At 47.7% G+C, this 12,456-nt stretch overlaps 1 long non-coding RNA gene across 1 annotated transcript; it reads left to right on the forward strand.

The window, feature by feature from the left end:
- Window positions 1-3,724: 3,724 nt before the first annotated feature.
- Window positions 3,725-10,226, forward strand: LOC108447132. The gene is made up of 3 exons (XR_001862531.1): window positions 3,725-3,735; window positions 9,176-9,181; window positions 9,510-10,226. It is a non-coding gene; the product is annotated as an uncharacterized LOC108447132 (long non-coding RNA).
- The last annotated feature ends 2,230 nt before the right edge of the window (window positions 10,227-12,456 follow it).

The following is a 12,456-nucleotide window of genomic DNA, read 5'->3' on the forward strand; positions in this document are numbered from 1 at the left end:
TGTGGTGCCCAAGGAGCAAAGAGATACAAATCTGTGTTTCAAATTCCAACTAGCTGTGGACTTAGGCATCATTCAGGAGTACCAGCCACAACTCTCTCTTTTGGGGGAGAAAGCAAAACCCCACCAGAAAACAGCTGACAACGTGCACAAAAGAGTAGAAACCCAGAAGTAACACCAGCATCATTGTTTTCAAGGGTACTCCTGGCCAGGAAAACCTCTAAGTCCGTTCTTCAGCTCCACCTCTAGAAGGAAAGCAGAAACCCAGAAGTAACACCAGCATCATTCCTGGTACTCCTGGCCAGGAAAACCTCTCAGTCCGTTCTTCAGCTCCACCTCTAGAAGGAAAGGTGCAAATTCTGTCCCAGGAAACAGAACTCCAAAGAATGTCTCTGCCTCAACTGCAGCCTGAGGTCAGAGCATGAGAACAGCTCCTAAGAAACCCTCTGCTTTCAGAGGGCTTTGTTTCACCACTGGGGAAAAATACAGGACAAAGGAACCCGCCCTTGTCCCACAGGACATCCAGGACAAAGGAAAACCCACATTTCAAGAAAGGAAGAGTAATAAATGTCCAAAATTCCCATAATAATGAGAAAGGCCATCTGACTTTGCCGTACAGCAACCAGAAGAAACCAGAGCAACTGTTTTACTTCTCAGGGACAGGTGAAGACCTTTCTAAGATTAAAAACTTGGAATAGCAAAGAGCTTTCTAAAGGAGAGCAAAATGGGAAACAACTGATTGTCCCTTCAGCGTTTTCTTTTAAAATATAGTAACCAAGAAACCCCAGTTTCATGAAAATTTTACACGATTTCAGGAGAGGCAGATGGCTGAAATAAAAAAAGACAGGCAGCAAACACTCAAACATGGGGTACATGGCCTTCCTCTGAAGTTTCATTTCCTCTCCATCCAGCCCAGCATCCCATTAAACCCCTGGCATTTCCATGTTAATAATCTGTTTATATACATTGTAAAAGGAACTCTTCTGGATTGTTTCACTTTAAAATCTAATGAAAGCCACAATGAGCCCAATATTAGCTCCTCTAATAAAGCCAGTGTTGTTCACATTTCAGTTCACACCGACATGAAATGCTACATTCACCCGTGGTGACTCAGACATTTGTGTTCCATGATTCAGCCACAGGAACATTAAAAAGGACTCCAGCATTATCCCATCCCTGCCGACGACGGAGCTATTTAAAACCAGTGATACTGGGCGTTTTCCTTCAGAGTTCATCACCAAAAAGTCAGCAGGAGCTACAGGGCCTTTAAGGCTCTTTCACTGCAGGAGATGCACCCACTAAAATCCTCACGCGGGGACCACCTCAGCAGGAGGGCTGGCAGGGAGGAGAAAAAGTGGCAGCACCACAACTCTGGAGGTGTTTCATTCCAATCATGGAATGGTGGTTTAAAGTCTATCTCATTCCACCCCCTGCCATGGGCAGGGACACCTTTCACTAGACCAGGTTGCTCCAAGCCCTGTCCAACCTGGCCAGGAACACACTTCCAGGGAGAGGCAGCCACAGCTTCTCTGGGAAATCCATTCCATTCCCTCACCACTCTCACAGGGAAGAGCTTCTCCCCAATATCCGATCTAACCCTACTCTCTGTCAGTTTGAAGCCATTCCCCCTTGTCCTGTCACCCCAGGCCCTTGTAAATAGTCTCTCTCCACCTTTCCTGCAGGCTCCCTTCAGGTACTGAAAGGCCACAACTAGGTCACCCTGAAGCGTCTCTCCTCCAGGCTGAACAACCCCAGCTCCCTCACCCTTTCCTCACAGGAGAGGTACTCCAGCCCTCTAATCAACTTGGTTTCACCACAGTTTTTGTTTTCAGTTTTGGAAGAACAAGAAAATGAAAAAAATCTTGTATGTATGCATAACAGCTCTGGCTGCCTACAGAGATGCCCCTTTTCTGAGCTGTGCTCCAACACTGAGCATGTGGAGCCATTAGCGAGGGCAGCAGAGCAGGGGGAACAGGCAGCAGAGGCCAGGGAGTCACTCTGAACAAACGAACACAATGTGACGCTTTTCCTCTCTCCTCACATGGAACGAAAAGCCGGTGTGGAAGTGGAAAATTGGTTATTTATAAGGCAGCTGGCATCACATTGTTTGGGCCCTGCAGACTTTGATGGTTCAGATGAGACAAACGTGAGCTAACTGCTCCTGCACCACATGATTTCCTTCATGCTTCCTGTGACATTTCCAAGAGGGAAACTCCTATTTCCCAGAGCATTCCAGTCCCCGTGTCCCCGCCAGTTAGTCAGCACGGTGCTCCACCTCAGACAGCAAAGGGCAGCAGGTCCAGCACATCAGGGACTCTTGGCACCACCATCAATGTGCTGGTGTCAGGGAAGGTGAGCGTGCCATGTCCCACAGCAGTCCAGATGTTGACCACGATGGAGCACAGCTGCAGGAAGAGATTGCTCTGCCAAGGAGCCGACTGACAGCACTTCCAGCCCCACCTTTGGGAAGGTGAGGCCATGCTCCTGGAAAGGCCTGCAGTCACAGCAGGTAGCAGGAACAAGGAATTGCTCCATTGTCACAGGGAATGGGCTTAAAAAATTGTAAATTAAACTGGGCTTTGGGCCCATAGGAGCTTAGGGCAAAAATATCCCCCAGCCTTGTTTTCCAGTGGAAATACAACTTCCATTGGAAGCAGGTTTTAGCCAGTACTGGAAAAGTCTCACCATCAATGCCTCCCCACCACTCCCTGCAATTACAACACAGGCCAAGTATTTTCTTGTTTACTAGTGAGGGAATGCTGAGGAATGTAATCTTGACAAAATTAAAGATTCAGTCACATCTTGGCTAACTTGACTAACCCTAACTTGATCACTATGGTGATTCATGGCTTTGCCATCTCCAGGCAAGGGAAACTCCAAAGCTGTTGAACAACTTTTTGGAGCACCTTGAAGCAGCATTAAAAGAAAGTCTGGTCAGAAGCCAAAGGAAGCATACATATAGGATACATTCCAACAAAGCATCAGGCATTAGCAAAGCATCAGCGTATTCCCAACAGGGAAGCATTCAGAGGCAGGATACCCATCTGCCACTTCCAGCTATATTATTAGGAACACGTTAAGCAAAAACACGGAGAAGAAAATTACATTAATTATTGCATTGTTTAGAGAAGAATCAGGAATGACATTTAGCTTAACTCTTGTTTAACCCTCTCCTGCAGCAAAAACGCAAGATACTCAGAGAAAAATGTATAAACTGACATCATCTGAGGCTCCCCACTTCCAAACATGAGGATGAAGAAAATCAAAATATATTCCCCTCCTTCCAAAGCACTGCCCAGCACAAGCTTTTAGGGCTGGCCCAGCACAGCACACAGTGCTCTTCCCAAGCAAGAGGCTGCTGCACAGTCACATCCACCACAAACAGCCTTACAGGACAAACCTAACTCATAAGACTTTACAGCTTTGTGCAGACAATATCCAAAATAAACAAGTCCTCCAGCAGAGTAAGTACATCTATGCCACTTATAAAACCAATGGGACAAAGTTTGTTAAGCACAACACTGGAAACTGCAAGCTAACAGCAAGAATATCAGTAAATGTGAGACCTCTAAATTCAGATTAAATTGCAGTTAACCTTAAGGGGTAGAACTATATTTGACTCTAAGCCAGTCTTCAGTGTATAGGTCAAGGTCCACACACTCGTGATCCCAAATTTCTCTTCCTACCTCTAATCCTTCAAGATGCCAAACTTCAGCTGCAAGCCTCTCTGCCCACACAGTAACTGAAAAGAAAGGCAGCAAGATTTCTCTGTAAAAGTTGTTTCCTCTTTCAAACGTTTCACAAAAATCTTAGTAAACGCATTTGCTCTTCATACCCAAAGCTGACCACCTTTGTTCTGCCAACCCAATGGGCTTGCAGCAGCCACACCACACCAATAATCCAAATTATCCTTCAACACCTCCAGCTCTCCAGTCTGATGTTACGTTTTTTCCAAATTACTGCACAAGCCAGGCAATGCCAGGGCATCCTACCACCCCTCACTCGCCTGGCTCTGGTCAGGGAGACTTACAAAAGCGCCTTGGTTTAGTTTTTGGGGAACACCCAATTTCCCCACCGCACCTGCTCTGCTTTAATTATTGACTAGGCGAGGAGCTCCTGATTAAAATGCAAGGCAAGCCTGGCACACAACCTCAGCTTCTGATCATCTCCCACAGATACAGTTGGAAGAGAAACCCAAATTCCCTGCCATAGTTCAGGAATCAAAACAAAGGGTGGATCAGTTTCAGTTGGGGCACTTAAATTCAGCAAGGAAAATACTTTTTGTGCCCTTGCAACTGAAAACTCTCATAAAATTTGAAATTTTAAACCACAGCTTTAGGTCCACACACAGAGAGAAGGTTTAAAAGCTTCCTTTCAATTGTACTGTGTTTTTACAAGCCATTTCTGCCAGAGTAAATCTAACAGGTAATTACAGGTCTGACCTCCTTCTGTTGCACAAATATGCCTTTGGAAACAATGTGGATAAATATTTGCCCAATACAAGAAGACAACTCCAAGAGGAACCATTCCAGTTTATCAACTCTGTGATTCATGTTGATACAAGCTTTATTCTCTATTTAAGGAACAAGATAACGCTTAGGAAGTGCATCTGGCCAAATTATGTTTCATAGATCTACCATGGGCCACCCTAAACAGTGGCACGGCCAGACCTCAGGTCACACCCAGACAAGAGCCATCAGCAAGACAGGGAGTGAACCTCAACCTCAACTCCAAATATTGACTCTTGCTCAACCACCAAGGTATCTCCGAGCAGCAGCAAGGCTGAAGATGGAAACATGATGAGTAAGGCATTGCTGCTAATGTGAATAAAGCAGTGCTGGGGTTGTGCTGTGTAACATCCCCTCCTTCCCCTTTGGAACTGGGGAGAGAATTATGGAGGCCCAGAGCAGCTGAAAGCAAAACGAGAGCACTCCACCAGCCTCCTTAGGCTCATCCTGAAATCCCAATCCCAGATGCTCCTGTTTTCTGCCAGTACCAAGAGAACTTGGGAAAACACGATGGTGGCAGCTCCAGGCACAAAGAGCCGCCCAGGAACAAGGCACAAAAATCAGACAGGATGATTGTGTCCCAAACCATACCGACCTTGGGTCCCCAAACCAAACACTGTTTACGCATCACACTGACTCACATGAGTGCAGGGACAATGCCATGGGAATTGTTTACAGTGTCAAGGTCGTTTCATATAATTAAAGGAAATGTCAAGAGATGAGATAACACCAACAGTTCTGATGGTACAGCTAATCCTAACCTTGTAGGAAGCTGTTTCTCCCCGAGTTGCTCCCCCTCTTGCAGACACAACCCTTCACAGATTCCCAGATTCCTCATTTCACCTCATTCCCTTCATCCTGTGTCTGTAGAGGACCTGCAGCGGCCTTATTTAGGAGCAAACAGCACCACACCAAAACAGCAGCTGAAAACCATTTGCAAGACTCTCAAATAATGCTCCCCCCTCTCCTCCCAGTGGCAGGGCTGGACGTGGGGCTGCAGTCGGAGCACTGCCACAGGCACTGCCGCCAGCAGGAAATGGGGTTCAATTCACAGAATCACAGAAGAGTTGGGGTTAGAAGGGACCTCTGGCTGGACCCAGTCCAACCCCCTGCCAAGGCAGGGTCACCCAAAGCAGGTAACAGAGGAATGCATACAGGTGGGTTTGGAATGTTTCCAGAGAGGGAGACTCCTGGCCCTCCCTGGGCAGCTGTTCCAGGGCTCTGCCACTCTCATGGAAAGAAGTTCTTCTTCATGTTGGGGTGGAACTTGTGTTTTAGTTTATGGCCATTGCTCCTTGTTCTCTCCCTGGGCACCACTGAACAGAGTCTGGCACCATCCTCTGGTTCCCCTTGGAGATATTTCATAGACTCAGAAGGTTAAGGGGTTGGAATGGACCTCAGAGATCATCTAGTCCCAATCCCCCTGCCCTGGGCAGGGACACCTCCCACTATCCCAGGTTGCTCATTGATGAGATGCCCTCTCAGCCTTCTCTTCTCCAGACTAACCAGGCCCAGCTCCCGCAGTCTCTGCTCATCAGAGGGATGCTCCAGACCACTTATCTCTGCGGCCTCCGCTGGACCCTCTCCAGTAGCTTCTTGTCTTTCTCACACTGTGAGGACCAGAACCAAACACAATGAATTAAAGCAGGGCACCAAGAGCTGTGAGCACAGCCCAGCACAGCCACCACAGACCATCAAGGATGGGCTGTGAAACAGCAGCTCAAACCCACCCGTTGAACAGCCTCAAGCTCAGCAAGAATGAGCTCCTCAAATATTTACTCACCCTCCCAGACAAATTCTGCAGCATAAGAATTATAGCACAGGACTGTTTCAAGTATGTCAGCTAACAAGCTTCCAGCCAGCCTAATGGCAGCTGCAGTCCCACCTTCACTCAGATGCAGATAACTCCCACACCAGCAGGATAGACAGAGGAGGATTCACCCCTTTCCTGCCCAGGGCAGTCTTTGGGAGCCTCACACCTGAGTTAAACACTTTGAGATACAGGCTGCAATCAAAGAATGATGTGATGGCAGAGATTAAGCAGCCAAAGAGCTCCACTCTACGTCCCATGGCTCCGTGAGACACTTCCCAGTGCTCAAAGAGGGAACACTGTTGATTAGGGAGAAAGATCTTAAAGGTAAGTATCAGTAAAAACTTCCCACCGTGGCATCCACCAAAATCTCCCTCCTCATAATCCAGAACACACCAGCCTGAGCAGCACCAAAACTCAGGTTCAAGGGTTTTCAGATTGCAGGAAGAATGAGCAAGATCTACAAGAAGTTCAAAGAGAAGTCACTGGGAAAACCAGTGGAAAACATCTGGATTAACTAATTTATCAAGGGTCTGTGCCTCCTCTATCAGCCTGTGTTCCAGGAATGAAAAGTGGCTCCAGTAAGTGTACTCTTCAAGAGCAGTTATAGCAAGGATACCTTAGAGCAAGCGTATGGTGTACAAAAATTATGGTGTATAAACACAAATATTAAAACTGTTTTCCTGTGCACTTTAGGTTTGAAATCAGGAATTTTTTCTTGTGCTGAATTCCCATCTCAAAAAGCTTGTGGAAAGTGCTGACTCCTTCGCTGTAAGAATTACCCCCTGAGGTCCCTGGAATTACAGGCTAGTGTGATGCCATCTAAATCCATCACCTTATCAACAGCAGGGCTGGCTGGCCTCTGGGCACTTAAACTGGTCCAAAATCCCAGGTGGCCCCTTGGCTACACCAGCCCCCACATCCTCTGGCTGCCTTCTTTGAGACAGCCCAAACACTTTGTCATTAGCAACCCTGAAGCTCATTTCTGCAGTAAATGAGCTCCTTGGATCTTCCAGAACAATTCTCACCCTCCTCAAGGGAACAGAAAAGAATAAAATAAAACCTTTAATAACAGAAATTTCCTGTATTTATGGAAATTTCTGGTTTGGCACAAAAACATCTGCTCATTCAGTGTTATAAAAATCACTTCCATACTCTGGTGATGCTGAAACCAAGAGGCCTGATTTAGTGGTAATTGAGCAGAGAAAAACATTTTCCATGACTTTGAAACCCTGCAACAAATTCTAGTTCTCACTGGGATATAGAACTTCACCTCTCCACTGTACGTGGTCGTCTTGAATCCCTGTGCTTTGTGCTGCTGCAACCACTGCTGGAGCTTGACCTGGCAGTGACAACGCCACTGTTCCAGCTCATCCAAACCCTGCAGGGAAGTCAGGCCAGTACAACCTGGAGGTCTGTGCCCAACAGGAAAACAACCCCACCTGTAATGACCACAGCCAGTGACTGAACATGCACTATGGCTCTTCTCTCCTTCTTACAGGATCATTTTGGTTCCAGAGCTTTCCTGACACTGGACCTTGCAATTTATCCAACTCCTTAAAACCAAGCTCGAGATAATCCCTTTTAAGCACCCCACCAGCTACTTGCATTTAGAACAATCACCACAGGCTATCACAGATGCAAAATGAGACTTTCAAGCCAGAACTAATTATTCTCTGCAAATATGATGGCCCAGAACAGTCGCCATCACAGAAACTCACTCAATGGCAGATCGTTGATGCCAGGAATGTGTGACACAGAGAAGTCTCCTCATAAACTTGTCCTTGTTCTTCAGTTCTTTTCCTAAACATCTATTTACGGATGGGCTTAAGGGATTCTTGCTGTGGAGAAGTGAATGGCTTCAGAAGGCCACAGGGTGTTCATTATGAAACTCATTTAAAAAAATAACCCATCAGTGCTGCAACAAACTGTCCCAGACACCACCTCCCAACATTAACTCTAGGAAGCTTGATCAATACTTTATCCTGAAAAGTAAGAAAAAGCCCTGAACAGGGCAAGGGTGCCAGACTGACTCACATAATCCCATTAGAGTTATCCAGAGCACTCAGTTTGCTCAGTATCTGAGAGATAACAGGATTAACTTCATGTTCAACATCATTTCAGCCTAATAATTGTGGAATCACTCCTACAGCTGTAAAATCATTGATTCAGCAGGGGATTCCCATCATCCCCCACCAGTTCCAGCCTTGAAAGCCCCTTCATTAGCGTCAGCATCTTAAGTTAATTACTTGGAGAGATTTTCCTTTCCTCTCCCAAAGCAAAATTTGACTTAACCCCTGCAACGTACAATGCTCAGGCAGAACAAACTCTTGCCTTCCCTGCAGGAAGGGACCCTGTTTACTTTCCTAATCACCACTTCAGTTTCCAAGATTTAATGTTAAGACCGAAGAGCTGGAGGGGGGGAGGGCAGGCTTTTCATCATTTTGGTTGAATTTCAACTAAAATCATGGCAGAGGCTGGTTATAGCCCTCTCAAAGATCAAGGTTCAGCCCCAGATCCCTGCCTAACTCTGTATTCCTGGGGAGAAGAGGTTGATCTGCTCTCTAAGAGCAGAGCTACGGCCAGCCGGGATCACCATGGAGCCTCCAGGAGTGATTTTCCTTGCCAAGCCATGACTTGCTGCTCACCCCACCTTGGAAACGAGTCCCTCAGTGCAGCAGGGCTGGGGAAGGAAAGGGAAAGCATACAAAGCAAACAGTACACAGAGCTGCTTCCGACCCCCCGGGGGAACACACTCAGGAACCAGGACGTGTTTCTATAGGGAATTTTTTTATGGAGTGCAGAACACTGTTAAATTCTACCTTTCAAGTGCAGCAGGAGGCTGTGCTACACCAATTAGGCCAGTGTTGTTATGCTGGCACTAAGCCCGACATGGTGCCAAATCAGACCCCACTGCACTGCCTGTGGAAGTCAATGTCCACAGCCACTGCTCGGCTGCACCGTCATGGGTTTTCTCTTTTACCCCCCCCAAAAAAAGGGGAGAGAGGGGAGGGGGGAAAATCTCGTACAGAAAAGCAATTCACAAAATTCTAGAATGGTTTGAGTTGAAAGGGACCTTCAAACTCATCTCATTCCACCCCCTGCCACAGTCCACTATCCCAGGTCGCTCCAAGCCCTGTCCAACCTGGCCTTGAAAACTTCCAGGGATCCAGGGGCAGCCACCGCTCTCTGAGAATTCCTTCCCAAGATCCCATCCATCGCTGCCCTCCGGCACTGGGAGCCATTCCCGGTGTCCTGTCCCTCCGGGCCTTGTCCCCCGTCCCTCCGCAGCTCCTCCGGGAGCCCCTTTGAGCCTGGCCCCCCTCGGGCCGGGCCCGCGCGCCCTCTGGCGGCCACGCGCAGCTCTGCGGCCCCTCGCGCTCCCCGGACATTCCGGGGGCTCCGGGGCGGTCGAGGCCGAACCTCGGACATGGAGGGGCTGCAGTGTGTCCAGAGACGGGAAACGGACCTGAGGAGGGCTCTGCAGTACCAGAAGCGGCTGAGGCGGCCTGGAGAAAAGGAGGCTCGGGGGGGATCTTCTTGCTCTCTCCAACTTCCTGGCAGGAGGGCGCAGGCCAGGGGGGGGTCGGGCTCTGGCCCCATAGAACAAGGAACAGAACAGGAGGAAACAGCGTCAAATTGTGCCAGGGAAGGTTTAGACTGGATATTGGGGAAAATTCTTCATCAAAGGGTTGTCGGTCCCTGGCACAGGCTGCCCAGGGCAGTGGTAGCGTCCCCATCCCTGCAGGGATTTAAAAGCCGTGTGGATGCGGCACTTGAGGACAAGGGTCAGCAGTGGCCTTGGCAGCGCTGAGGGAGTGGCTGGACTTGAGGATCTTGGCGGGCTTTTCCAAACTGAAGGATTTTGTGATTCTATGGTAACAAAATTGCACAGCTGAGTTACACCAGTGCACAAAGCTCTACCTTACAGAGCCTTAAGACTAGAATCTGCAAAAATCAGCTCAGCACCTGCAGAGCCTGAGCACCCGCAGGCTCTGAACAGATCTATACATGGAATTTAGCAATTCCTACAAATGTTCTTCATGTGCCAGGGAATACAAATTTTTCATAACCCGGACAGTAAATCCTTTTGAAATCTTAAAATCTCTGCTTCACAAAATGAGACAAACCCAGGCTGGGTTGAAGAGCCATGTTCTCTCTAAGCAAGTCATGGTTATCCACTCATCCCATCACAGCTGGATGGGCCCAACCTGTAAAAAAGCCACCTCGAATCTCTGGTTTCCTGTTTGTTTCAGGAGACAAAAGACACCTTCAGCAATCAGAGCCAGGGCTCCTTTCCAAGACCAAGCAGATAAAGTGGTGATGTCAGCAGTGACAACATCCAAGTGTTCACACTGGGACTGCACCTCAGGACCAGCCTGAGGGCCTGGGAGTAGCTTTGTCCAGCCAACAGCTCAGCTAACGTTATTTACAGCTCACAAAGGCAGCAAGATAATGAGAACATTCAGTATTTTGTTTTTAAAAGGCCGGGTTTGCCACTCAGCCTGGACACATTGCTGCTGTATGAAGAAACAGTAATAACAAAAATCACATTAATACTAAACCTGCTCATCTCTGGTTCCAGGCAGGCTCCTCTTCTACTCCCAACCCCAATAAAATCAGCTACTAAAATCCCTGGACAGAATTTACAGGCAACATTCCAGAAGCAAGGCGAATTTAAGGTCCAACAAGTTAAAAAAGAAAACTAGAAACTCTGGAAACCTACTGCCCTGCTCTACGCCCTACTTACTGAGCCATAGGAACTCCACATTCACTGTTTCACAGCAAGTCACCCTGAATTACCCAGAGGGTTGATTGCATGTCTCCTATAAGGTCTTATCTCTTCGCACAAGAAATGATTGTTCAATTCTGTCATGAAGCACTTCAGCAAATGACACTTCTCACTCAATATCAACCTTTGCCACTATCTTGCTCCAACCAGCCTGAAGGCCAAAGCATCTCCATCCCAACACATCCACAGCTGAGCCAGGAAACCACAAAACCAGCAGAATTAACCTCTGCTTTCCCCCAGTCAGGGATATGGGTACAAACTACAAGACCACTTACCACAACAGCTTCAAAAGTCACTCAAAATGGGGTGTCACAGAATTATGAGGTATCTGGCAGGTCAGCAAATAATCTCTGTAAAACACTTGGCTTGTAGCTCAAGAGGGAAAGGCAGCAAGAGTTCAGACACTGCCTCAAGTTGTTCAGGGAGGAATTATCGGGTATTAATTTTCAGAAATGCCACGCTAACTAGATGGATGGCTGAGCTGAACCACTTGGAAATACAGCAGGCAGAAAAACAGTACCGACATGCCATCAAGTGCCCCAAGCACCCTGACAGCACTCAGTACATTAATTACACTAAGAACTAGAACAAATTTAAGAACAAAAGGCTGTCAGGATAATGTCCCAAAGTATTTTGCTAACCTGTCAAGTGCACTCGACTTCTTTACAGTAATGCTCTCAGGTAGGTAAGGAAATGCTCTATGCTGCACCTTGTTTAAAAGTCGAATGGTCTCTGCTGAGATCAGTTCCAACCTCTGGTAACCTGCCTAAGGAATAGTAGGAATTTGCCTTTCTACCTGCTTGCAAATTAGTGCCCATCAACTGTAATTAAGGATTTGATCTCAGACACTTTGGCCACTTCAGTTCTTCTGCTGTATCACACAGAGCAGTGTTAGTGCTGCACACACAACATGCAGCATCTGAGGGGAATCACAGCTTCTGTGTCTTCCCGGAAGAAAAACCCGTTCTTTTGTTCTGGAACAGACATTATGAAGATATTTCCATTGGCTACTTAGCAGCGACTGTTCTTCTCCAGCAGACCTGAGCTGGTGACAGCAAAGCTCCCAACCCCGCAGTGCTCTGCACATCAAACCCACCGCACATTGCTGGCACTGACTGCCAGCTTCAGCAGCCTGGCTTAAATTGAGACCTTAGAGCCCCTTCCAGTGCCTAAAGGGGCTCCAAGAGAGCTGGAGAGGGACTTGGGACAAGAGCCTGGAGTGACAGAACAAGGGGGAATGGCTTCCCATTGACAGAGGGCAGGGTTAGATGGGATATGGGGAAGGAATTCTTTCCTGTGAGGGTGGTGAAGCCCTGGGGTGCCCAGAGCAGCTGTGGCTGCCCCATCCG

Source organism: Corvus brachyrhynchos, unplaced genomic scaffold, assembly GCF_000691975.1.
Source record: "Corvus brachyrhynchos isolate BGI_N302 unplaced genomic scaffold, ASM69197v1 scaffold65, whole genome shotgun sequence".
Lineage (NCBI taxonomy): Eukaryota > Metazoa > Chordata > Aves > Passeriformes > Corvidae > Corvus > Corvus brachyrhynchos.